The sequence below is a fragment of the Pteropus medius genome, unplaced genomic scaffold, assembly GCF_902729225.1.
Source record: "Pteropus medius unplaced genomic scaffold, Ma_sr-lr_union100, whole genome shotgun sequence".
NCBI classification, from domain to species: domain Eukaryota; kingdom Metazoa; phylum Chordata; class Mammalia; order Chiroptera; family Pteropodidae; genus Pteropus; species Pteropus medius.
The window spans coordinates 23,154,872-23,178,920 of NW_024340692.1; the positions used below are offsets into that span (position 1 = coordinate 23,154,872).

General features: G+C 41.3%; 1 pseudogene; it reads right to left on the reverse strand.

The window, feature by feature from the left end:
- Positions 1-8,717: 8,717 nt before the first annotated feature.
- On the reverse strand, positions 8,718-8,836 carry LOC120594827 (uncharacterized; annotated as a pseudogene).
- Positions 8,837-24,049: the final 15,213 nt, after the last annotated feature.

Genomic DNA, 24,049 nt, shown 5'->3' on the forward strand with positions numbered 1-24,049 from the left:
AGAATAAATGAGGCTTGGCTGTTTTTTTTTTTTTTTTTGAAAATTGATTGATTGGTATAGGAAAGTAGCTTGAGAAAGGAGATGGGATGCAAAGGAAGTACGAAGTTGTTTCTTGTCTCATGAGCTTATCCTCCTCCATTTGCTGGATTTTCAGATTCTCTCTTTTCTTCTCTTTAGTCCCAAATATTTTCCAGAATGTCTCTAGGAAGCCCTGATTTACCTTGATTTTTTAGGACTTTTAACAGTGAAAACTAAGAGGAGAATTGCTAATTATCTGATTGTTGGCTCCTGGCCTCATTTCCACTCTTCCGGGCTCTGTGTATTGCTGGGGGGCTAGAAGTCTGCAAACTACATTTCTAAAATTCCCTCGCCCAATGGCTTCTAGTTACCTTGTGCAAATGGGAGATACTGGTGGGAGACAATGTTTTCTATGCTTCTGAAAAAGGCAGTAGTGGTGGTAGGCAAGTTTAGACTCCTGGCATCCCGCCCAGGCAGTGGGAACTTCAGCAACAAAGCATCTATGGATTCCGGCTCTAGTAGCAATAATGGCTGCTATGGACAACTTTAGGCTCCAGACTTTCTGCAAAGAAACCATGGCTGTGGTTCCAATAACACCAGCCATGGGGGCTCTGGCAATGGTGTAGAGATCAGAGACTCTGAGAAACATTTTCCTTTCTGCTTCTCTAGCACCAGGGATGGGAGCAGCTTCTTACAATTGCTAGCCTCTGGTTAAGTTCACCTGTTCCCTTTTTTTTTCTGCCAACTCTTTCAAGATTTTTTTATTTCCTGTATTAAATTCTCTCTGACGAAAATACCTAGAGTGGTTTTTGTTTTCCTGACGAGACATGGAATGATACAATAATAGTATAGCACATTCTCATTCCCAAGAATTTTTTGTTTTTCTGGGTTATGGAGGTTTAGATTAATCCTTATAAAATTTTACTTTCTGGAGATTAGGATGTGAACCCAATAAAATGGTATTTGAATTTTAATGCACAGAGAAAGAAAAATGGTCTCCTACAGAGCTAATATTTTTTAATGTTTCTGATTGAAAAGGGATTCAAAACAAGTTTCCCCACCATACCCCTTAAATCTTTATAGTCTTTTTCCATTGAATGAATTGATAGATTTTGATCTAATTTTCTATTCCCTGAAGTTAAAAGCAAGTCCTGATTTTTTTTCCCTTAATTGAGGAAATACATTCCTTGGATACAACAACTCTGAATATCAACCATAGAGGTAGTACCTGGTTGCTTTGACAATCTTGCATGCTATATTAGCATCAAACAATTACACAGGAGCCAGAATAGCCTCATTTGCGCCATCATATAATTACTTACCAAGCAAGCATCTTTTCTGAGAAGCTATTTAAAACTTTTCGATGCCTTCTTATCATAATTAGAATAAAATTCAAACTACTCTAGCATTCCCTAGCCTATGTCCTTGGTTTTACTCTTCCCGTTCCTCATATTATACTCTCTCCCACACACTCACTATGCTTTAGCAATATTGGCTTCTTTTCTGTTCCTCAAATACTAAAAGCTTGTACCTGACCTTAGGTTTTATACTTGCTGCTCAGAATACTTTCTCTAAATTTTCTCATGATTAACACTTTTTGTTTAATCATCCAATTCTCAGATTTAATATCAATTCTTTGACTTTATTAATGATCCTATACAAAGTTGCTCCTTACCCCATCATTTGGCACTCCTCAATTCTCTCTAATGTTTAACGTTCATATAGTCATATTGTCATCTGAAGTCCTGTAACTTATTTACTTGTTGATTACCTACCTTTTAGCACTAGAGTGATAACTCTACAGAAACAGGGAGTTTAATCAGTTTTTTTTCACAGCCCTATCTCCAGAGTTTAAGGTGGTCTGTGGGACATAGTATGAGTCTAATACATACTTGCTGAGTGACTTAATTAACTGTGCCCACTGTGCTTTCTACTCAACTCGGAGTATTTATTGTATATGCACTCTGCGTATGGCACTGTGGTATGGAAGAAAGAGATAAGACACCATGCCTCTCTTAATTAGTGTTAAATGTGGTAGAATGGCCTGTGTCCATAAACACCACCCTTAACCACAAAACAACAATGGATTGCTACTGAGTGCCCACGATATGCCAGGCACTTTGCTAAGTGTCTATAGACTTTATCTCATTGAATCCTATCAATGGCATAGGTATGAATAATCCCACTTTAAAGATGAGAGAACTGAAATCTAGAGGGGTAGTAAATACTCTAAATCACACGAATTGTAAATGACAGAGCCTAAAATTGAACTTAAGTCAGCCTGAGTCTAAATCTGTACTTGTGACTTCTTTACAACACATGTGTTTTCAAACACCTTATTTTGCTTTTTGGGATGCTTGTTACAAAGAGGTAGTATTTGATTCTTTAAGACACTTCCTTAATTTTAAAGAGAGGTAGACTAGGGAAAGAGAACTTTATTTTCTATTGTAAGGCAAGGAACTTTGTTAGCGAAATGATAAAGTCTCTTCCAAACGTTGAATCATTGCTTTTGACTTTATTTCTGAGAGCTCTCTCCCACTCCTGATCTTTTAGGAAAGAATAATGAGGAACAGAGAGGCAGGAGGTAGAGGTAGCCTGATAAAATTTAGAGTCCAGTCTAAAAATGTGCTTCTTTCCCACAACCTGAAAAGATTCTTCTCCCTTTGTCTCTCTTTTTGCCTTTTTACCAATCAGAAATTTATTCTTATTACTAACAGTCCACATTGGAGACTAGCTCCAGAATGGCTACCAGTCACTTATACCTCAGAGTCTGTTAGTTTAATAGTTAGAATGTTCCCATCTATTTGATGTCTGTTAATTAGAGAAGGTAGGCGATGTGATAAAAGAGTTTTAGAGACCTGCATTGGAAAGGCAATTGATATTTTAGGCTGTTAAAATATCAATTTTGGGACAATTGGGACTGTAGGAAGGTACTGGTTGGTTGGGGTTCAGAAATGGTGGGTGACATATAGTGGGATAGACGTGTAGGATAAATGGTTTTCTAGTCTCAAAGGACCAAAGGTGACTGAATCTGGTCCTGGTGGTGGTTTCTTGACATGTTTGCACATCTGACAAGCAATAATATCTTCTATCTCTGTGTGCTAGTATGAAAATCTCTTTTTTCATTTTCCTTTTGACCCATTTTGATTGCACTACTAGACAATTGATTATTGGCTAGCGAGGGAGAACCTTAGAATCTTTTAGGGAGATGAAGTAGCAGAGCTTGCCTGTCATTTCAAAAATTTCTACCTAGTTATTTGACATCCTTGGAATTTCCCTGATTGGCCTTGTGAAGTCATTCACCCCTGGCCAGTTACTCCTCAGGGTGAGACAAGAAGTAGAAGAAACAAGAGAGGCTACACGTAAGCATTAAATGTACAATGTGACTATTCTGTATAATATTCTTGCCTTGGTTCTTTGTCCGTGGTTCTAGAATGAGCTTCGAGTGGGGGTGGGGATGAGAGTTAATCTGCTTTCTTTTTACAGGAGAAGGAGAAGAAACTCCTAGCTTTCACCAAATTTTTGTAGGAAACAGATCTACTTTACCCTACTGGAAACTATCAACTTTAAACAAACAAACTCTAGGAAGCCTCTCTGTAATGGCAGAATAAATCTACTCTTACATTTCTCTTGAAATAACAAGGAGATGAAATACAAAGCAAAAACCTTGCGCTCACTAACATAAATCAGCCCCGTTGTTGCGATAAGCACATATGGTACGGTAAGGTTGCCCACTGCTCTGAGACCTGCTAATGGAAGACCATATGTGCTTCTGCAAGATCAAAACACAGCGGGCCTGGTTTAAGACTCCATGGTGGCCCCGGCTCTGAACTTACTTGCATTTATCGGTTTGTGTTTCTGCTTTAGCACCACTCTTACCACCACAGTCTCTCACTTTCCTTCACTTTTTCTTTCCCATCTTTCAGGAGTTGAGAGGGCCGATTAATTTAAAAACTTGTGTTTGGACTTTGTAGAGTTCTTTTAGTAGGCAGTGGCCATGAGAGAGACACGAGTGCCAGGAATGGGAGAGATTATTGATGGTGCCTGTAGGATAGAGCAGTCTCTTTCTGCTTGAAGATTTGCCTCCCTCCTCCCTCAGATTTATTGAGAAATAATCGGCAAATAAAAGTCGTATATATTTAAGGTGTATAACATGATAATTGGATATGCATTTACATTGTAAAATAATTACCACAATTGAGCTAATTAACATATCTGTCACCTTACCTAGTTACCTTTTTTGTGGTGTGAACCACACTCTCTTAGCAAATTTCAAATATACAATACAATATTATTAACTACGGTCACCATGCTGTACATTAGATTCTCAGAAAAAGGGTTGCATTTTAGAATATACTAATTATAAGGGGTTACATAGACTTAGATTTAAGCAAGGATAAAAAGAGGTTTTATTTGGCTTTCTCTCTCCCTGCCTTTTTAAAGGATTTTGAAAAAAGTGGGAGGCCCAGTATTTAAGTTCATAAATAAATTTAAAGTAAATGAATGAATGAATGAACGAAGCAGGCTACGTAGCTTCTTGTATTATCGTGGATATGAGCACAAATGAAAACCAAAGAAGTTATTAATAGGACCAGCTGCACAGCACATCTTTTTTCTTGGGAGCTCAAAGAACCCCTTGAGCATAAATGCATTTATCTTTGGAATGTCCCTTTGAGAGTGGTGTCTGGTTAACATATTACCCTCTGATTTGTCATGGCCCATGCTTAGTTTCTTTCCCTGTTCACAGGAGATCCTAGATAGGTCTGAACAAGTCCATGATGAATGCCAGACCTCGTGTGAAACAAAGATTTTAATGGGGGAGAAACAAAAAACCACACACAGTTGTTACTGAAATAAAACTTGGTTATTATCTTTTGAGTAAAAAATAATACACTATTTGTTGTATTAATGAAGACCTAATTCAGTTATGTTATTTTCTGAGTCCTTGCCCATAATATCCCCACTAAACCAGGATCTTTGCCAGGACCTCTCTATGCAGACCATGTGGCGCCTCTTTGTTGGACTGAGTGACAAAGGTTTTATTATAAAGGCCTATATAATGACATATATATATATATATTTTCTTGCTCATTAATCCTATGCCATTTCAGTGCTATGGAATCCTATTGTTTCAAAGTCAACACTCACCCTTTAATCCAAGTTGGGTTAAAAGTGGCAACTGCCCTGTATATTGTGTGTTATGTTTAGAAAAATTTTCAGTGGACACCTCCCAACTCCAAAATGGAATTTGGCTTTGTCTATAGCAATCTGACATGGTGAAATGAATGGCAAATGTTTAACTGTGTTAGGAGTCAAGAGGTGGCATTGTTCAAGGCAGTAGTTCCTAAACCCCGGTAGTCATCGAAATGAACAGAGGGGAGATTAACGTCACTAGGCTCCCACATCCAAGGACTTTGATTCAAGAAGTCTGGGATGGGGTCCAAGCATCTATTTAAAAAGTTTCTTAGGTCATTCTGATGGTCAGTGGGGTTGGGAAACACTAGCTGTGAAACCCTTTTCTTGAGTTTCAGTTCGGGTTTTGCCACATGTTCATTCAACCAGCCAAACATCTAATCAACTGCTGTTACATGCCGGGCACTGGGCTGAGTGCAGGGGAGCAGAGATTAACAAGACATCCTGGCCAAACTATTTAATGGCCTTGGGTTCCATTTCTTCATATTTGAATAGGAGTTAGATGAGATTTCAGGTCTTGCCCAGTTCTCACAGTCCATGATATTTAAGAAACTGAGCCCCTGAATTCCTAAAGTGCCTTTCAACTTCTTTTTGGTTCTTATTGCCAAGCTGATATTCTCTCATTCTAGTTTCCTACCTTACCTTAGATTTCTGCCTCCAAGCATGTCTTCACCGCTTGATGTTAGCCTGATTGAAATGTTAAAAGATTTCCCCTCAACTTCAGAGGCTATCTGGCTGAGAAGTTAACTAAGGCTTTATTAGAGCTACTCATTTTTCTATTAATTATGGTAGCATTATTGACAGTTTAAAAAAGACAACTTCTCATTTGTTACATGGAAGGCTCTTGCACTTTTCCTGATCTATTCCCATTAAAGGTCCAATGGAGCAAGGTGTAAATCTCCAAAGACAGATTCATATGAGGCAAATCTGGACCTCTCAAAGCAATAGGGTTGAACTGCTGGTGAGGGCACATTTTTTCAACTTTTTGCTGGGATGGTTTTGGGGTAAGGTGAAGGAGGAGGTGGGGTGGTCAGAGACCCACTTTAGTGCAGTCTGACTTTAGTGCAGAGTATAACCTAAAACAACATGCCACCTCAAAGTTAATACATTTTCATAAATGGCTCTATGTAAATTTGGAACTTTCTAAATGGATGGAGAGATGGAGAGAGTATAGAATTTAAACTACAGAGTTTTCTGTAGAATCTTTCTATAATCCAGGAAAGTTACTGTTTGGTTGATGACAGTAGAGCTGATGCCACTTCTATGATCGAGGAGATCGTCCCTCAACCTCAAGGGTCTCAATAGTTCTACTCCTCATCAGAGTGAACCATAAAGGTGGCTGTATCCAGTGACAACTAGAATCTTATTGTCCTTCCCCGGGGAAGGACAGGGGGAGGTCAAGAACTCATTCTCTGAGTTTTCATGCTTGGCCTACTCTGATGCTTCCGAAAGCCAGGATTTAATGTAAGTCAATGAGGCAGATGGTAGAAGGTCTGGTCTAAAGGGCATCGCTGTTATTCAACCCCAGCGAATTGGCTTTTTGGGAATGTAAACCCAGTGTTGCCAGATCTTATGAATTTTTTTCAAAAGCAAGCAGCTGGAAATCCAGATTTTTATGATGGCAGACAATTCAAATTACATTCCAACCACTTTTGAGAGTACATTGCTGGCCAGTCCTATAGTAGCTTTCTTTTCTGTTTGTTATGTGAATGAATCTTGCAAGCCTTTTGCAGACTGGAAGTAAGTAGAGGGTACACACAATCCCCACAAAAGGTTCACTATATTCTTTCATGTTCATTGTGATAGAAACCAAATGATAGATGCTTGAGGTTGAAAAGTAGGGCATGACATCTGGTCTAGCTAATCATTCCTAGGTACCGAGTGGAAACTTGGGATCTGAGTGAAAACTTGGGATCTGAGTGAGGATTGGCTGGGTTGCTGCTTATATGGCCTTTCCACTGAATGACACAGCATTTTCTGCTCCTTGGAGCTTAATGGAAGAAGAGCTGCATAGCCATCTGTGATGGTTTTGTATTAGGCCATCTCTACATGGAGGTTCTTTCAGGTGATGGTGGGTGTTCTATCATGGGCACACTTCCTCTTTTTCACATCCCTTGCCCCCTAACCTCAGGGCTAGGTTCTTTTAATTCTTTCCCTTCCCCTTAAATTTACAACCTCCCTACTGTTCCCAAGCTGTGGCTTTATCCAGATTCCTCCATCTTTGACCACAAAATAGGACGTCAGTCACAGCTGTTCTATTTCCTCTACCTATTTTCACTTTTGGGTAGGGATATGAGACTTAGAATCCCAAGAGTGAGGGAGAGGAAGAAAGAAGTCAGGGTGGCCTTTGGGTCACTAGGTGGTGATTTAAAAACAATTTTTTTTTCTTTTTGGTTTCTATGGAGATGTGAAAACTTCTTTAGAGCTCTCTACCGTAAGATTTAATACCCTGCCACTAAGTCAACATATGAGACACATTTCCTGCAACTGCATGACTTTTAGCTCTTACTTTGTTAAAAGAGCTTCTATATCTTTCATGATCTCAAGCTACATTACAAAATCGACTGGGCACCATGTCCATGTTTGTATCAATCAGGGTCCTGGAAAAATCAAATGTCATGCCATAATGGATAATTTGTAGTGAATTTGATAAAGGGATTATTTACCTATGTGTAGAGCAAAATTCCGGGCAATTGTGATGAATGCTGGGGTTAGAAACAGTGGGGTGCTTGTGGGGGTTTGTAACTACTGCCCTCAGTGGAGATGGGAACTGCTGGAGATGGGGCAGGTTTTACGGAAGTGGCTGATGACAGGAGGCAATCAGCCTGCAGAGGGAAAGCCAGAGGGATAAATATTCTGACCTCATTCTCCTGTCTCCTGTGTGCTGTCTGGCCTTTTCCTCATCCAAATCCAACTGGAAGCCTGTCAATGTAGACCATCCAGGTCACAGGATGGAGAGGGTGGAGAGTGAGTCTGGAGAGGCAAGTGGAAGCTAGGTAGCACAACATTTAAAAAGATCAAGGACTTTCAGATATAGTTATGAGAGGCCAGGCAAGTGTAGTTCTTAGCATTTCTATATCGGAATGTTCAAACTAAAACTGTCTCAGCAGAAATATTTGAATAAACACAATTAAAGGAATGAAGTACATTGCAAAAGATCAACTGCATAGTTGTTCATAAAATTCAACAAATATTTATTGAAACCTTACTATGTCCCTTGTGTTGTGGTCATCTTATCTGTGAACCATATTGATGTTACTGTAATAGAGGGCAAGATTAAATGATATTTGTATTGGGCTCAGCTTGTTTGGATAAGAGATTGTAAACTTGTTTGGATAAGAGATTGTCCATCTGCCCTTCATGCGTTTGTGTAGAGCGATTCTTTCATACTAACCAAACTTCGTACTGTTACATTCTGTAGGACAATGGATTCCAGAAGCAGACAAAGTAATCTTTTTAACAATTCAGTTATTGTTGTGCAATTTTTTTTAAATTTATTTTTTTTACTCCTATAGCACCTAGTCTTCCTAGGCGGTCTCCCATCCAAGTACTAACCAGGCCTGACTCTGTTTAGCTTCCGAGATCAAACAAGATCGGGCATGTTCAGGGTGGCATGGCCGTAGACTGTTGTGCAATTTTTTATTTGTGGAACAAACAACATTAAAATTGCGGCTACGGTTTCCTTCTTATAAAATGGAGATTAGATGAGATAATGTATATACTGACCCTTTGTAAGGCTTTAATAAAAGTGAACTGATTTTGAAATAAAAGAGAAAAACCACCAATCTTTCTACCTTTAAAATTCAATCTGTTTTCATATTCCCTTTTAAACCCCATCCTTATGTATATAGAATTCCTACTTGTTAGTAGGATTTGATTTGCAAGTGAAAGAACCCTAACCTGCAAGTGGGATTAGGTATGACACCATTAGAGGAGGGTTTCCATTTCTTTCTCTCAGGAGGTCTGTTCTTCTCCAGAAAGTTCCATCCCCAGGCAGGCTTTCTTCAGGGGGTAAAATAGCTGCTCTCGTTTTAGCCTTCACACCTACTTACTGGATAACTTAGTTTGAGATGCCATCACAAAATACCACAGGCTGGGTGGCTTAAATGATGAGATTTTTTTTTCTCACAGTTCTAGGAACTGCAAGTCCAAGATCAGTGTAACAGCAGGGTTGGTATCTGGGGAAGGCTCACTCCTTGGGTTGCAGACAACTGCCTTCTTGCTGTGTCTTCACATGGCCTTTCCTTGCCGTCTGTAGGTGGAGAGAGAGAGAGGAAGCAAGCTCTCTTGTGTCTGTTTTCATAAGGGCACTAATCCCATCATGAGAGCCCCACCTTCATGGCCTCATATAAACCAAATTACCTCATGAAGGCCCTGTCTTCAAACAATACCACACTGGATGTCAGGGCTTCAACATATCAGTTGGGGAGGGAGGAACAGTTCATTCAGTTCATAGCACTGGACTTTCCAGACACAGAGAAATCTTCTCTCCAAACTATTAAACAAAAGCTTTGTTTCCACTTTGATTGTACTAAACTAAACCTAAGTCACTGTAGCCAGGGAATGCCACAAACTGATTAGCTGAGTGTTTGCCCATAACTAACAGAATCATTGTGGCAAAGGGTTGGAGGGGGCGAGATTATGTGGATTGGCTTGTATTAGGGAAGGGGGAAATTCTGTCTAAGCAACATGGCTATTACACAAGGCGGGAAGGGAGAGGAAGAGAGGTATCAGGCAGTGTCCACTATACCTACTCTCCTGTTCCCCTATTGTCGGCTAGTCACCTTGTTTTCAGTGATAGATTCCTGTTCATAACATAACTAAATTGAATCTCAAAATTTCTCATGAAAGCACATTAATGTTTCATTCTCAGAATTTTTGTCTGACATGCTCAGCAGTGGTTACAGCTAAATAGACAAAAGCTAGTCCTCTTGAAACCAAGTGTTCCAGGAAATCGATCTTACTATGATGCTGGGGCCCACGCTTCCATTCTAGTCTCTCTGTAAAGAGAGCCAGCCTCCACAGGATTTTTGAGCTGCTTGTCTTGGGCCACATTGCTCTAGAGAATGTGATAGTAGGTTACCATCAAAGCCCAAGTATGTAACCTTTCATCCCCTCCTAGTAGCAAAAAAATATTTAAAAATTATTTATTTATGGGTTCTTAAATCAGGCATCAGGTCATTGGGGTTGCATTTGCCCCAATCAAGACTGGTGTTTGCTTTCAGATTTTGAGAAAACTGGATTTTAATCTTTAAGTTTCTGCCTTTGTCATTCTATTTTAAGCATTTCATTATTATACATAATTATCTAAACAATACACTTAAACTGAACCTCTGCTATGGGATCATGATCATGCTAGATATACTGAGGAATAAAAGTGATGCATAAGAGGTAGCTATAAAGATACTCTCTAGGTGGAGGAACAAGACTGAATTAATCACATAGAAATAGTGACAAAACAACCCTATTCTAAGTGTGTGATACAAGAAGATTGAAATGATAGAATTTAGAGAAAAAAGATCCTATTTGGTTGAGTTTTTATGGGGGCTTCACGGGGAGGTGGCATTTGAACAGGGCTCTGAAGGATATGGAGAATCTGGACAGGAGAAAGAATCAGGGGGAAGGTCCTTTGCAAAGGGGTGAGAGAATGAGTGCTGGCTCCATGTGTGGTGGGATCCCTGGGAAGTCAAGCCAGCGTGGCAACAGTGGGTAGGAGAGAGGTGGGGAAGGAGGGTGGACGAGTCATTGTTCTTTAGTGGATCTCCTGCCACTCCAAAATTTATTTATTTACTTTTGGCTTTCAATGCTTTATATAAAAAAAGGCAACTATATGAAACACGAAGTTGGGAATTATTTTAGAGTCTTGTGCTCAATGAAAGTGGCTTTCTGCAACTGTCTCATTGGTGACAATCCACTTTCGATTTTTTGCTTGTTTATTTCTTAGGCATTTAAAAAATATGTTTAGAGGCATAACTCACTAAGGAACGTAAGTGGCACCCTCCTCTCTTCTACTGGGGGGCTCTGTCCTCTGCTGAAATTCAGCCTCCAGTCCAACTGAAAAAGCGTGAAGACTATAAGCCAAAAAATAAAAATAAAAGTAAAAATTGAAACCAGAGATGAAATGTAGGCATGGAAGCCAGGTGGGTTCTGAAACTGTGACAAGTTAAGAAATTAAAGCAATTCAATAAGTTCTAAAGCAAACTCATAGTTTCTGGTCAACTTAAAACTGGTATTTTCATTGTCAGTATTTAGGAGGAGCTAAACTTTGGAAATATTAAGATATGGTATGTTGATTTCTTCAATTAGATTTCCTCAAAGCATAATAAAATATACATATAGATGTACATATGTAGATGTTTTCTGTCATTAGAAAATGTGAATTTTAATTTCCTGAATTGCCTTTCAGATTTACTGCTTAAAATTTTGGATTTAGTTATATGTTTTTTATTAAATTCTGGAGATGCCTATTTATAATTACATAGTGAAAAATTTCTTAAAAGTGGCAAAATATATATATTTGAATCTTAGAAAATTCATAATTACTCTGTTTCAACATTAATAATTTGTGTTCTATGATTTACTAAAGGAACACGAAGTTCTATTATTTTCTAAACAAATAAATGGCCAATAAAATTTATTATTCCGACTTTGTTTTTTTTTTAAATGAAGACTAGCATCTGAATTGTCATTGAAGGAAACTATTTTGTGAAAAAAAATGACTCAGCCTCTCACCTAATAGGAAACTAGACAATTGTTTTTGCATTAAAACAGGTAAAATTTTCCTAATCTCATCTTGATTGTGATGTGCTCCATTTACACAAATGTAATGCAGTTAAGTTAACTGCTAGTTTGTTTCTCATTTGTGGTTTTTAACCCCTGACACTTCTCCTGGTATAGTTAAATTGCCAGATGTTATTTTGGGAGTTGATATATTAGAACTCTTTCCTAAGGTGTCTACTTTTCTTTTAATTTTCAAATTTCTTTCTCAACTCTAGCCCTTAAGACTTTCTTGTTCTCTTCTTTTAGCCTTCTTTTGACTCAGCTCTTTATTCTGTAGCTTATCTTCGGCTTCTTTATTTTTTCCTTGACTCCATTCCATACTAGCAACGTGGTGGTTACGAAGGCAAGTTTTGGAGTCAAACCTGATTTAATCCTGGTTCCATCACTTAGTTGCTGTGTGATTTTGGATAAGTTATTTAAGCTTTTTCATCACTGAGTGGTACCATAATGGAATCTATCTTATGTTTTTAAGAGTAAGTGGGATAATGCATATGAAGTACTCAGCACCATGCTCAACCCATAGTAAACACTTATGTTAGTCAAGGCAGGTTAGAGGTGTCATTGTAACAACTGTCACAGGGTTTAAATATCTTTGCAACACAAACATTTATTTTTCATTCACCTAATGTTGGCTCTGGGTCTGGGAGACTCTTCTGAGGGTTGGCTCGATGATAAAGGCGGCTTCCACCTTGTGGAACCTCCATCTCAACACATCCCCCTGTGGTTGACAGTGCAGGTGGGGCAGGGTCTCGCTGTTAAGCCCAGAAATGACACACATCACTGCCACTCACAGCCAACTGTGCAGAACTAGTCACACCACTCAAAGGTAAAAGAAATAGAGAAGTATTCTTCCTATGTGTCCAGAAGTGGATGAGCCCACAAATGTAGCCATATATAAAGAAAACTCCACAACACTCAGTGCAGGCCTATATCATGAAAATATCTTCCAAGAAGTCTGTCGATGTCAGAGCCACAGAAATTTGGTGACATTTTCAGTCCCCTGAAAAACCTTATGTTTTTCATTAGTCCTCATAATTCTAGAATTTTTTATGGCCTGGGCAATTTAATATAATGGCCTAAACTTAAGGCTGCTTCTTCATAGAAAATGAATGTAAGATAGATAAAATGGACTATTCCTAGTGGTTTTGAGAACTTTGGTGCTGGTTATGAGGGTGGAGGTGTGACAGTTATTTATCTAAATTCCAGTTCACTAAGGACCTAGATTCAGTATTTCGATCTTTCCCTTAATGCTACTTTTCCAAGGGGAGGATTGGGGCCACTGTTGATAGGGATATTGGAAAGACAGCCTAGCATGTCTTTGGGCCTGTTCCCTGACAATTGAATCAATTCTCTGTCACACAGGCATCAATAATTAAAGTATGAAATAACCTATGGAAATGGAGTGAGGCTTCGTGTTCCAACAAGATCGGCACCAGCTGTTAGCCATGAACCTCTCCTGGGGGCTTCAAGGAGAATTTTTATTGAATGCATGTCACTAATAGTCCTCTTTATTAGGGGTCCACTAGACAATTTCCGGGGTGAAAAGAAAGGGACTGGCAGTTCTTTGAAATAGTGAATATTTTTGGTGCCTAGTGGAGAAGTCCCTTTGGTCAGTGCTGATTTTATTTGGAGGAAGGATATAAAGAGTGTGAATATTTTTTTATCAGTTAGGAGAAAGGCTGTTAATGAATGGGTATATATCTTTCCAAGAGTTTTATAATATACTCTTTTCATATCATACACATTTTGAACATCTTTTCTTATTGTTTCCTGGATGTGTAGCATTATTCCAAATGATAATACTTTAACTTGTAAAACCAATGCCCTATTTATAGATATGTAGGCTGTCTTCAATTTTGTCCTTCTTTGGTGGCTATTTAGTACTTCCCCATGTCCATGTTTAATCAATTATGTGGTTTGGGAGGCATTTTTCCTTCTCTCTCCTTCACCCTATTTAAATTAGCCTCATTTGGCCTAAACTATTCCATGTAGCCCCAAGCTCGTTGCAGTAGTGATTTGTTTAGGAATGAACAAGGAACCTAAGTGAATTCCATTGGAATGAAGCTCAGCACTCGTGTTCTATGGTTGGAGAAAGAGATTTAAAAAAAAAAAGTAGACACCTTAGGAAAGAGGCCTAACCCATCAATTCCCAAATAATATCTGGCAATTTAACTAGATCAGGAGAAGTGTCAGGGGTTAAAAACCACAAGAGAGAAATAAAACTAGCAGCCATTAGAAAAGAAAGTTATGTGGCAGCCAAGTAAAGGACAAAGTCAGCACATGGAGGAGAGCAGAGCCCAGAGAACTGGCAGGAGATGAAGCGGAGCCCAGATAGAACTGCGCTGGAAACAAACTCTTTCTGGATCTTTCCAGATGTGAGCTAGCAGGCTCCCTTCTTTACTGAATCCAGTTGAGTTGAGGTTTCTGTTACTTGAAGCGCAACCCTCCTGTGACACACCCATCTTAAACAGCACTGCAACTAACGTACAAAGTTAAATCTTTCCGCACATTCACGGCTCTTCCTTCTGCACGTATTTTAGTAGAAATATGGAATCAGGGTGTGTACTCTTGCCCAGATCTCCCTGAATTTCTTTTTATGGTTTTTGCGTTCCCACTGGTTTCGATGTATTTTCACTGCCAACAGTGGGTACCTGGGGCTCTTTATAGGAAAACTGCACTTGGGCTGCTGGAAATTTCCTGAACACCTGGAGAAGCCGAAGTACCTGGAGAATTCACTGTGGTGTCTGGAAACCACTGTGGTACAGCCCTTAACCAATGATGGGAGGATGAGGAAGTCAGAGTGCCCGGCTCCTTTGCTCCAGCTGAGGCATCACACACACACACACACACACACACACACACACACACACACACATCCAGAGCATCTGGAGGGGCTGGTGGAAGCTGCCCTCTGCCAGGCATTTTCCGTGGCATGGCTTCCTCCCCTCTGTGTCCCGCTTCCTTCATTCCCTGGCCAGTCTTCCCTGAGAGCACGTATTTATTAAACCACGTGCGCATGGGTCCTCATCTCCTGGGGAACACAATCTAAGCCAGCTTGTGAACAATATTCAGGTTTTTGATCGAATTAGCTTTTAGTTAAAATGATAAAAAGCTACCACAACAGCTGGGCAAATAGGACGTTATGATGGTCTGGACAGTGACACTGGACCTCAGGTACCTCAGTAATGAGATGACAAAGGAAAGGGCTTCGAGGCTTCGACAGCGGTTTGCCAAATATACTTCTGTGCAATTTTGAAACTGGCTTTGGGTTGTGAATGAATGTGGCAGCTCTTATGTCCTTTGGGAAACTGAATATTATCCTGTCTAGCTGAGCTCAATATTATGGTCTTTTTTGCTGAAGTCTAAATCTCCTTCATTTAATTTCATCCCATCTCCCTAGTTATAGTCTCTTGCACAACCCTAAAAACTCTTTATATTTGGTACTAACAATTCTCATATAATGAAAATGGGCTGCTCTTGCTTTGGAAAATGCGTGAGTCACTCTGCAGGAGAGAGTGTGGGTGGGAAAACAGCATATTAAGCCCTGCAAGAGACTGTTCTGGGATGCACCTCCACCCCGCAGTTTTGGGTCAGCAATGTTAGCGATGTCTTTGATTCCTCTCCACCCTTTATACATATTTTCCACTTGTCCTTCCAAAGTCTTTCTTGTCTGTTCTTTCCTTTGTATTTCCATGGTGAATACTCTAGTTCAAGTTCATGCCCTTTATTACGAATTGAACCATATTCCTCGCCGCCCCCTCTCCATTCTTATGTTGAAGCCCTCACCCCAATGGGACTGTGTTTGGAGATAGGGCCTTTAAGGAGGTTATTAAGGTTAAATGAGGTGGGGCCCTGATCCTATGGGACAGGTGTCCTTATGAAAAGATGAAGAGACACCGATGCGCTCTCTCTGTCCATGTGTGCACAGGGGAAAAGCCGTGAGAGGACATAGAGGAGACAGCCATCTGCAAGCCAGAAAGAGAGGCCTTAGAAGAAACCAACCCTGCCAGCACCTTGATTTTTTTACTTAAAGCGCCCAGAACTGTAAAAAAAGTAAATTTCTGTTGCCTAAGACACTCTGTCTGTGGTACTTTGTTACGGCAGCCCAAGCAGATCAATACACCATTTTACACTGGGATATTTTTTTTTTTCAGTGGTATCATATCCAGTAATACACTAGTATTCTAACCTCCAGTTCATTCTAGTCTGATTAAATTCTTAAAGCAGCACTTACATCTTACCTCACAGTGAAATAGATCCTCCTATAGCACATCAGTACCACAGAGAAAAGCTTAAATGTTTTAGCTGGACATTCAAGAGCTTTATAAGCCACCTCCAGAACCTTGCTTACAGTGTATTCTCTAATTCCCAGTACAAACCCCTTGTCCCAGACTCTTTCCTGTCCCCCAAATATAATGCCACTCCTTTCTTGGCTCAGTTGGAAATTTCTCTGGTTTCTGTGCTGACTGTTTAAACCCCATCTATTTTTTAGGTTCATTCTAAGCCTCACTTTATCTGTGAAGTCTCTTTTCATTTTTCCAGTCAACCTCTAAATTGCTCTGGTAGTTTTTGTCTTTTGTACTTAGTTCTACACGTAATGTTTGGATTTTAAGTGTTTCATGTTCTCTGCCTAGTTAGACACCTCAACTCTATTGTTTTCAGCTCTATCTTCAGTGCTCGACACACATGTAATAGATAAATATATGTGAGTGAATGAGTGAACAACATCGCTACCAGGGCAGAAGCAGCGTGACTTATACAGACTGAATTGGGCCTGGGTTAGCAGTATGGATGGAATAGGTAGTTAAAAGCCCCAAGAATGTTAGGATTTAGTCTCTATTTAAACTGAAGCCGAGTTGCTTAAATCTTGGGCATGTGTCACTCTGGGCCTGGATTCCTCCCATCTGACAACATATCTAATGAATGGTGAGAAAAATGGCTTGTGCTTTGGTGTAAGTCTCTCCCCCAACCACCCATGTGTTCTGGGGTTTTTCTTTTGGCTATCACCACTGCAAGGTAGAGTCAGTACTTCAGAGGAATTTAGCAGAGAGGTGGAAGTGGTGATTGAAACCACTGGTGCCTAAAATCTCAAATGGCTAAGAGTCTGCCACTCGGGCTTAGCGTCAGGCTGTAAACAATACTTTTCTGTATGTGTGTGTTTAAACCTATATATGTAAGCCTGTGTTCTTTGAGTAGAGGTTCACTCATTTAGAGAAAAAAGAGCCTGCTCCAAATTTCCCCTCTGGAACTTTGTCTTTAATGAGACCAGCACTATTAAGGGTTAGCTATTAAGACTTACGTGCAAGGAGCACACTGACTTTCGCATATGCATGTCATATGCAAGGACTGTTAGAGGTGGAAGAAACTGAGAAATTAAGTGTGGGGTTTCCCAAACTGCAGTCAATCCCTTATCACATTAACATTAAAAAATGTTATTCACATTTTATCAGAAGCGATGCTTTGATGCACTGCTAAGGACTTTTCAGCAAGGCACATGAGGATTTAGTCTTTGAGAATCCACACCAGCAATCTATTTTATCTGTGTCATCAACACTTCTGGACTGTTCAGGTGGAAGGGACAATTACTGCGGGTTTGAAACCTTCACAGCCTGTGCAGACTTTGAGTATTGCTGTGTGTGGGGTGGACTATCATGGCGCTGCCCACCTTAACTTTGCTGTAGCAGTTATATCCAAGAAATTGTGGAGCTGACAGGCTAGTTAAATATTTATTTACATGTTTGGTAGAAAAATGCATAATACATGATCCTGGTTTTGGGAAATTTTGAAGGGTTTGGACCTCAGGGGTGACATGATCTGACTTGGAATTTATGAGGGTCCCTTTGGCCCCTGTACCACAGAGACTAGATTGAAAGGAAGTTGGGGCAAAGCAGAAAGATGAGTTTGGAAAGGGTGCAGATAAGGGGCAAGCAGGGCCAGTGAGACCTAAGAGCTGATTTTCGTTACCTGGATTCTTCTGTTTCTGTCCTGCAGGATGCTAGAGTAGGATTTAGTTTGAGTGTGACCACCTCCTCCCCTCCAGGCCTTCAAACTTCCCTTTTGCATCACTCAGTCTTCCCTAGCTCTTGTAAATGGAGGTCAAGTGCATCCCTGAGGCTCTCGCCGGGAGCTGATGGCCATGCCTTGGAAGAGTCCTGATTCACAGCCCCGTGCTTTTGACCACCGACACCATGGAAGCTCCCATCCAGGGTGTTAACCTCTTTCAGGATGAGTCATTGTTCACAGGTGAGAAAATGGTACCTTGTAGCTGCCGGCTCTTCAGTCCTTCAAAGCTGCAGGACAAATGACTTAACTGAAAGTACTTCATGCAGGGAAGGAAGAGTGATCTCAGAAAAAGGAATGAAAGTCCACAAAACTCTGAACCTGTGGAGATTTCAGAGATGCTGACTTTCATCTCTCCTAAGTGTGTGCAGAGTGTGGAAGGAGCATCAGGCAGTAGCCTGAGCCTTGGACAGAGCTGTGTAGCTCTGCCTGGGCAGGGTCCTCTCTACAGGGTCCCTTTATTTCCCGAATTGTGAAAACATTCAGTGAAGAAAAGGGTGAAGAAAAGTGTGTTAGTTAACATTTAATATGGTCATCTGATTACTTGTCAATTATAGATTGGAGAAAGGGGGGATTCCAAAAATCTTTATCAGCCCAAGGAGAGAAAACGCCAGTCTAAACCATGATTTCTTCCCCTTGGAACCGGGTGGTGGTGGTGGTGGGGGGCGGGGGTCATCACGGGTTGTACAGTTCTTTGTTGTGGGGCTCTACTTGGCGTTGTAGGATATTTAGCAGCATCCCTGGCCTTTACTCACTGGATTCCGGGAGCACCTTCAGATGTGACAACCAGAAATGTCTCCTGACATTGTCATATGTCCTCTGGGGGCGGGGCTGGAGGGGTGGGGGTATAGGGGGTGCGGGGCTAAGTTGCCCCCAGTCAAGAGCCTCTTACCTAGGCTTAGCAGGACACTGGTGAAGCCAGGATTTTTTTCTTTATATTCTCTCTGGCTAATGATATCGATAGAGTTAAAATAAGTAGTGGCTTCTGCATGGTCACTGTGATGGCAGAGCATGCACTCTTGTGCTTTGGGAGAATAATTTTCCTGCGTTTTAACTAATAAGGCCCTTGTGATACCTGGATTCTTGGTACCCCAACAAACAGATGTGCCTATAAGGCGAAGAAACCCAAAACAACGCACACCCTGATTTCCAGGGAGGGGGCATGCTCTCTTTCCCCCCTCTCTACTGGATTCATGCAATAATTAGCCAAAGTAAAATGAATATTAGCTCATGCTTAACTGCCTTTACAGTGTACTCGCCAGCACTGACCCAGTAGTGCTAAACCAATTATTTTTTGAACTTTATGGCTTTAAATAATCCTTTGCTCTAAAATTCCCTGTACCCCTCAGCTACTTAACCACAGGCCCCTCTGCCCTAAATCCTTTTCTTATACTTTGTAGCTTTTTAAGCAAGGCCCCTCTTTAAGAAGACATAATCCCTTCTCTGTAGAAAACATGAAAGACCTTGAACAAATCAAGATTTCTCCATGGAGAATTCAGTTAATCCTGTGCTTAGCTCCTAACAAGGAAATCCATCTCTCCACCAAGCACGCCATTACTGGGACTAATGCCTGACTTGAATAACAAGCAAATTATTGTGCTTTTAATTGTACCCTGCTCGGTCACAAAGCACATCTGAGAGAGGAATGTGCTAGCTTCTCCAGGAGAAACAGGTCATGCTTCTAATCTTTCTTTTCTGTTGCGGGCCTCCTCCCCCTTTCTAATCCTTTTTCTTCCCAGCAGTGCACAGGGTGGGGGGGAAAAAGACAGCTAAATTATGCTTAAAATGGAAGAGTCAAAAGAAGAAAAAAGGTAGTAAACACTGACTTGGGAGAGGATGAATTCTCCAGTCTCTGCAGTGTGGCTCCTTCGAGGACACTCAGTGTTATCATAACCTGATTACCGGAGGGCAGTCTTTGTTATTCTAACCCAGGCTTCCTCAGCCTCAGCACTAGTGACATTTTGGATTGGATAATTCTTTGTTGTGAGGTGCTGTCCTGTGCATTGTAGGATGTTTAGCAACCCCCTGACTAGTGACAAACCCAAATGTTCCAAGACAGTACCCAATGTCTCCTGGGGACAAAATCACCAAAGGTGGAGAATCACTGCCCCAAACCCTTCCACACTGGGATTTTTTTCTCTCCCCCATATTATCCCTTTTATGCCAAAGAAAACCATGGTTCCTGTGGTGAAATGGGCGACAAATGTAGCTCTTTCTGTAGGTAGACTGAGTGGAAAGGAAAATGACACTAATGCATACGTGGGAGAGTGGGAACTCCCTTCAACACCAAGCCTGGAAGAAGTCTTAGGGCTTTGTTTTGGTTATGTTTCTGGCTTCCATTCGGAAGTGGCAGTGCCCCTGGGGGAGCGTGCTCGCTTTTGAATGCTTCTATCTTATGCACTTTGGAATCGGGCTTGCTGTGGTTGAGACGAGAGGTGATAGAGAGGCTGTAGAGATGAAGAGGCCTGTTGCCTGAAGGTGCTGACGCCTCCACCCACACTACTACCCAGCCTCAGACAGTGACAATCTCATGTTGGACCTGAAAATCAGGACCAAGGAGAGTTATCCACGAAAGAGACGTTATGCAAGCATCGAGTTGCACTTTCATTATAGCCACGGGGAGCAAACCTTTCCTCACTCCTGAGATAAAAGAATCTGCCCTATGTTTAGTAATCTATTGCTTGCCCTTACTGGGCAGAAGCAAAAGCTGGGAAAAGAGCGCATTGCACTGAGCCTCCATCTCCACTAGATGGCGGTGTACGTCTTCCTCAGAAGCCTGGCCTGAAGGCAGCGGCTCGCAGCGGCTCTTTGGCTTAAGCAAGACAAGTGCCACTCGTCTTTAGGAGGCAGACGGCTCCTCTCATTGTTGGCACAAACAGCCCCAAACAATTGTACTGACCACACAGCTCTAAGCCACATTCCAGGGCTGCAGTCTGCTCAGGAGTGAATGCTGGGAAAATGAACCAAGCTGCTAATTTGCTTGATTGGGGGAAAAATAAGATCTTAAATAACAATGGGCATAATTTATTTTTCCAACAAGAATAGGGGCAATGCCATTTCATCCCCCTGCCCGACTGCTACCCTGAAATGAAAGCAATCACCTAATTAGTCCTGAATTACTAACTGGCAGGGTAAAGGATCTGCTGAAAATCAAGCTGAAGTGGGGAATTTAGAGGAAAGGATGTGATTTCTTTGGGAGGAGAGGCAGATGGGAGAGGAGGGGAAGTGAGGCCTGAAGCCCTTTGTGGAACCCAGGGCCCCTGCAGTCTGGGGGCTGTGCTGGCCCTGCCCCTGGGGGAAAAAGAGGCTCAGTGATTTCTTCAGGCCATTCATTTTGTGCAGGCGAATGACTTTCTAAACGGAGGAAAAAGAATCTGTTGGGGAAGACATACCCATGAGTTCTTTTTAAAATGTTACAGATGTAGATGAATCGGCTTGGGAACAGAGCACAGCCCTGTGGGGCCCAGCCACCCCACTGATGGGGCTGGACAGGCAGACCCCACAGGAAGGTTTGTCAATGCCCGCTGGCCCGAGACACAATAAGGGAAATTACAGGCAAATCTGAAACCAAGTTTGGATTTAAGTTGTTAAGAAATAGCTTGAAGGAATGAAGTAAAGGCCTTGTTGCAGGTTTTGTTTTTTGCATATGTCTTTATTAATTGCCTCTTCCCCAGCTGAAACAATGAACTGTCCCCACACCAATCTATGAGGTATTCTCTTCTCGGAAGAAAAGCGAAACAGTGGCGGGGAGGGGAGTTGTTAGTGATGAAATCTTCCATTTGAAGGCTCCACAAATTGAAGCACTAATTTATTTGTTCGGACATGACTCCTTGTTTTTCAGTTAGATATGACTTTAATTGAAATACTTTACTAATGCGATTTATCACAACTGTAAACTGTCAGTTTCCACAGCTGTTGCTTTTTTAGAGCAATCTGGCAAGTGTGTGTGGGTAAAAACACAGACTTGGAAGGTTGAGAAAGAGTCTTTCAGGCTTTCTTTTTTTCCCACTTAGCTGGCCCGCAGACCCCTCCCCCACCAAAAACATATGCTCCTCTTCCTTAGAAGCACCCGCTTGGATGCTAGTGTACATCTGTTGTTTTTGGCTGCAAAACAGCCATTCTCTCTCTCCTGGAAGGGGTACCTCATTTTATTTTGGGGAGCTACCCTTCTCTCCATTCCTGTTCATGTGGCTTAGATAAAGTTGACCCCACTTTCTTCCTTACATGCTGTGCGAGGGGCACACACCATTTCTGGCCAAGAGTCTTCTGTTCCATCCCTCTTGGCCACAATGATTGGCTCTTAGGGGTGCCAGAATTAACAAAGCAACAACACCAACAACCAGCTAAAACAAAATGGGGTGCCTGGTACATTTGATGTTCAGATAAACAATTATGATTTTTTAGTGTAAACATCTCAAATATTTCTTGGAACATACTTAAAGTTGTTGTTCATCTGAAACTCTAGTTTAGTGAGGCATCCCTATAGATTCTAAGGAGAATATTTGAACTAAAGTAGGTCAAATCAGAATCAGCCCAGGGCATTTGCTAGAGCAAGTACTTAAAATCTGTTAGTGTTGATAGGCTGCTAAGATATGTGCTTGCAGCTGCTGGTGGCCATCTTTGCTAGCACGAGGGGACCGCTGCTTGGAATGGAAGCCAGCGCCAAGGAGAACAGACCTGTTTTACTTGGAAAGAAGGGTCAAGCTGTTCCTGAAGCTGGCTCTCTGGCTGATGAAGGTCAAGGTGCTGATGTCTCAGTGGGATCATAATTTTCTACCCTTTGAGCCAGAGAAATAAAGTCAACAGTGCCCATTGCGCATGGCTTCTATTCAACTAAGAGTGATGAATGGACATTGGGCAGCAAGAATAACCGATGTCTCTCTTTTACAGATTTGAGATTCTCGTTCTGAAAACTAAGGACAGAGTTATTTTAATTCATTCAGGTGACTTTAACAAAATACCAGGGATTGGGTGGCTTACAAACAACAGACATTTAATTCTCACAGTTCTGGAGGCTGGAAAGTCCAAGATCCAGGCACCAGTGGATTAGGTGTCTGGTGAGGGCCATCTCCCTGGTTTACAGATGGAGTCTTTCTGCTGCGTCCTCACATGGCAGAAGGGTGAGGGAGCTCTGTGGGTGTCTTTTATGAGGGCACTAAGCCCATTCACGAAGGCTCCACTCTCACACCCTAATTACCTCTCAGAGGCCCAACCTTCAAATACCATCATCTTGGGGCTTAGGATCTCATCATATGAATTTGAGGGGGACACAAGCATTCGATCTGTAGCAGAGGTACTTTTCCATAGGCTCGGGGCAAGGAGTCCGTGAGGTAAAATATGGAAGTGCCGGTCACAGGGCCTGGGGCAGAGTAGTCCCCCGCAGTGGTCTGCTGTCTTCTTGCCCCTTCTGGGAGAGAGAATGTTCTTAACTTCTGTCCCACACAACTTAGGAATAATGATAATCAAAGCGTGAGGAACAAGTATTGCCTGCACGACCACTGTTCCTGTTGTCACTATGCATCAGGCGATCATTTATTTACTGTTGGTGGTTTTCGAGCATTTTCACATATGTCTTCTCATTTCCTCTTTTGACACAAAACCTCCCCTCCCTTTATCTTGGTTTTCTGCTTATTGTATTTTCAGGACAAGAGTTTTGGTTTGTATTATCCATGAAAGTGAAGCATTTGAAATTTTGTTGCTGTCTCTCCATAGCTCAGTGGCATTTACCTAATATTAATTATTTGGATGTTTGAGATGAATTGACAAACCATTTCTTGCCTTTATTAAATTTGGTCCATTTAACAGCAATGAAAGAAAAGGTGAGAATAACAGCATCATTTGATAGTGATAACATTGCATTTCATGCTGAGTTTTCCAGAACTTCAGGGCAGATTTGGGACACCTCAGGGGAGAGGTTAGATTTGGAACTTGCTTGGTAGAGTTGGAAGGGTCATGGGGATCATTTCCTCTTCCCCTTTTACAGGGTGTCTGAGCACCG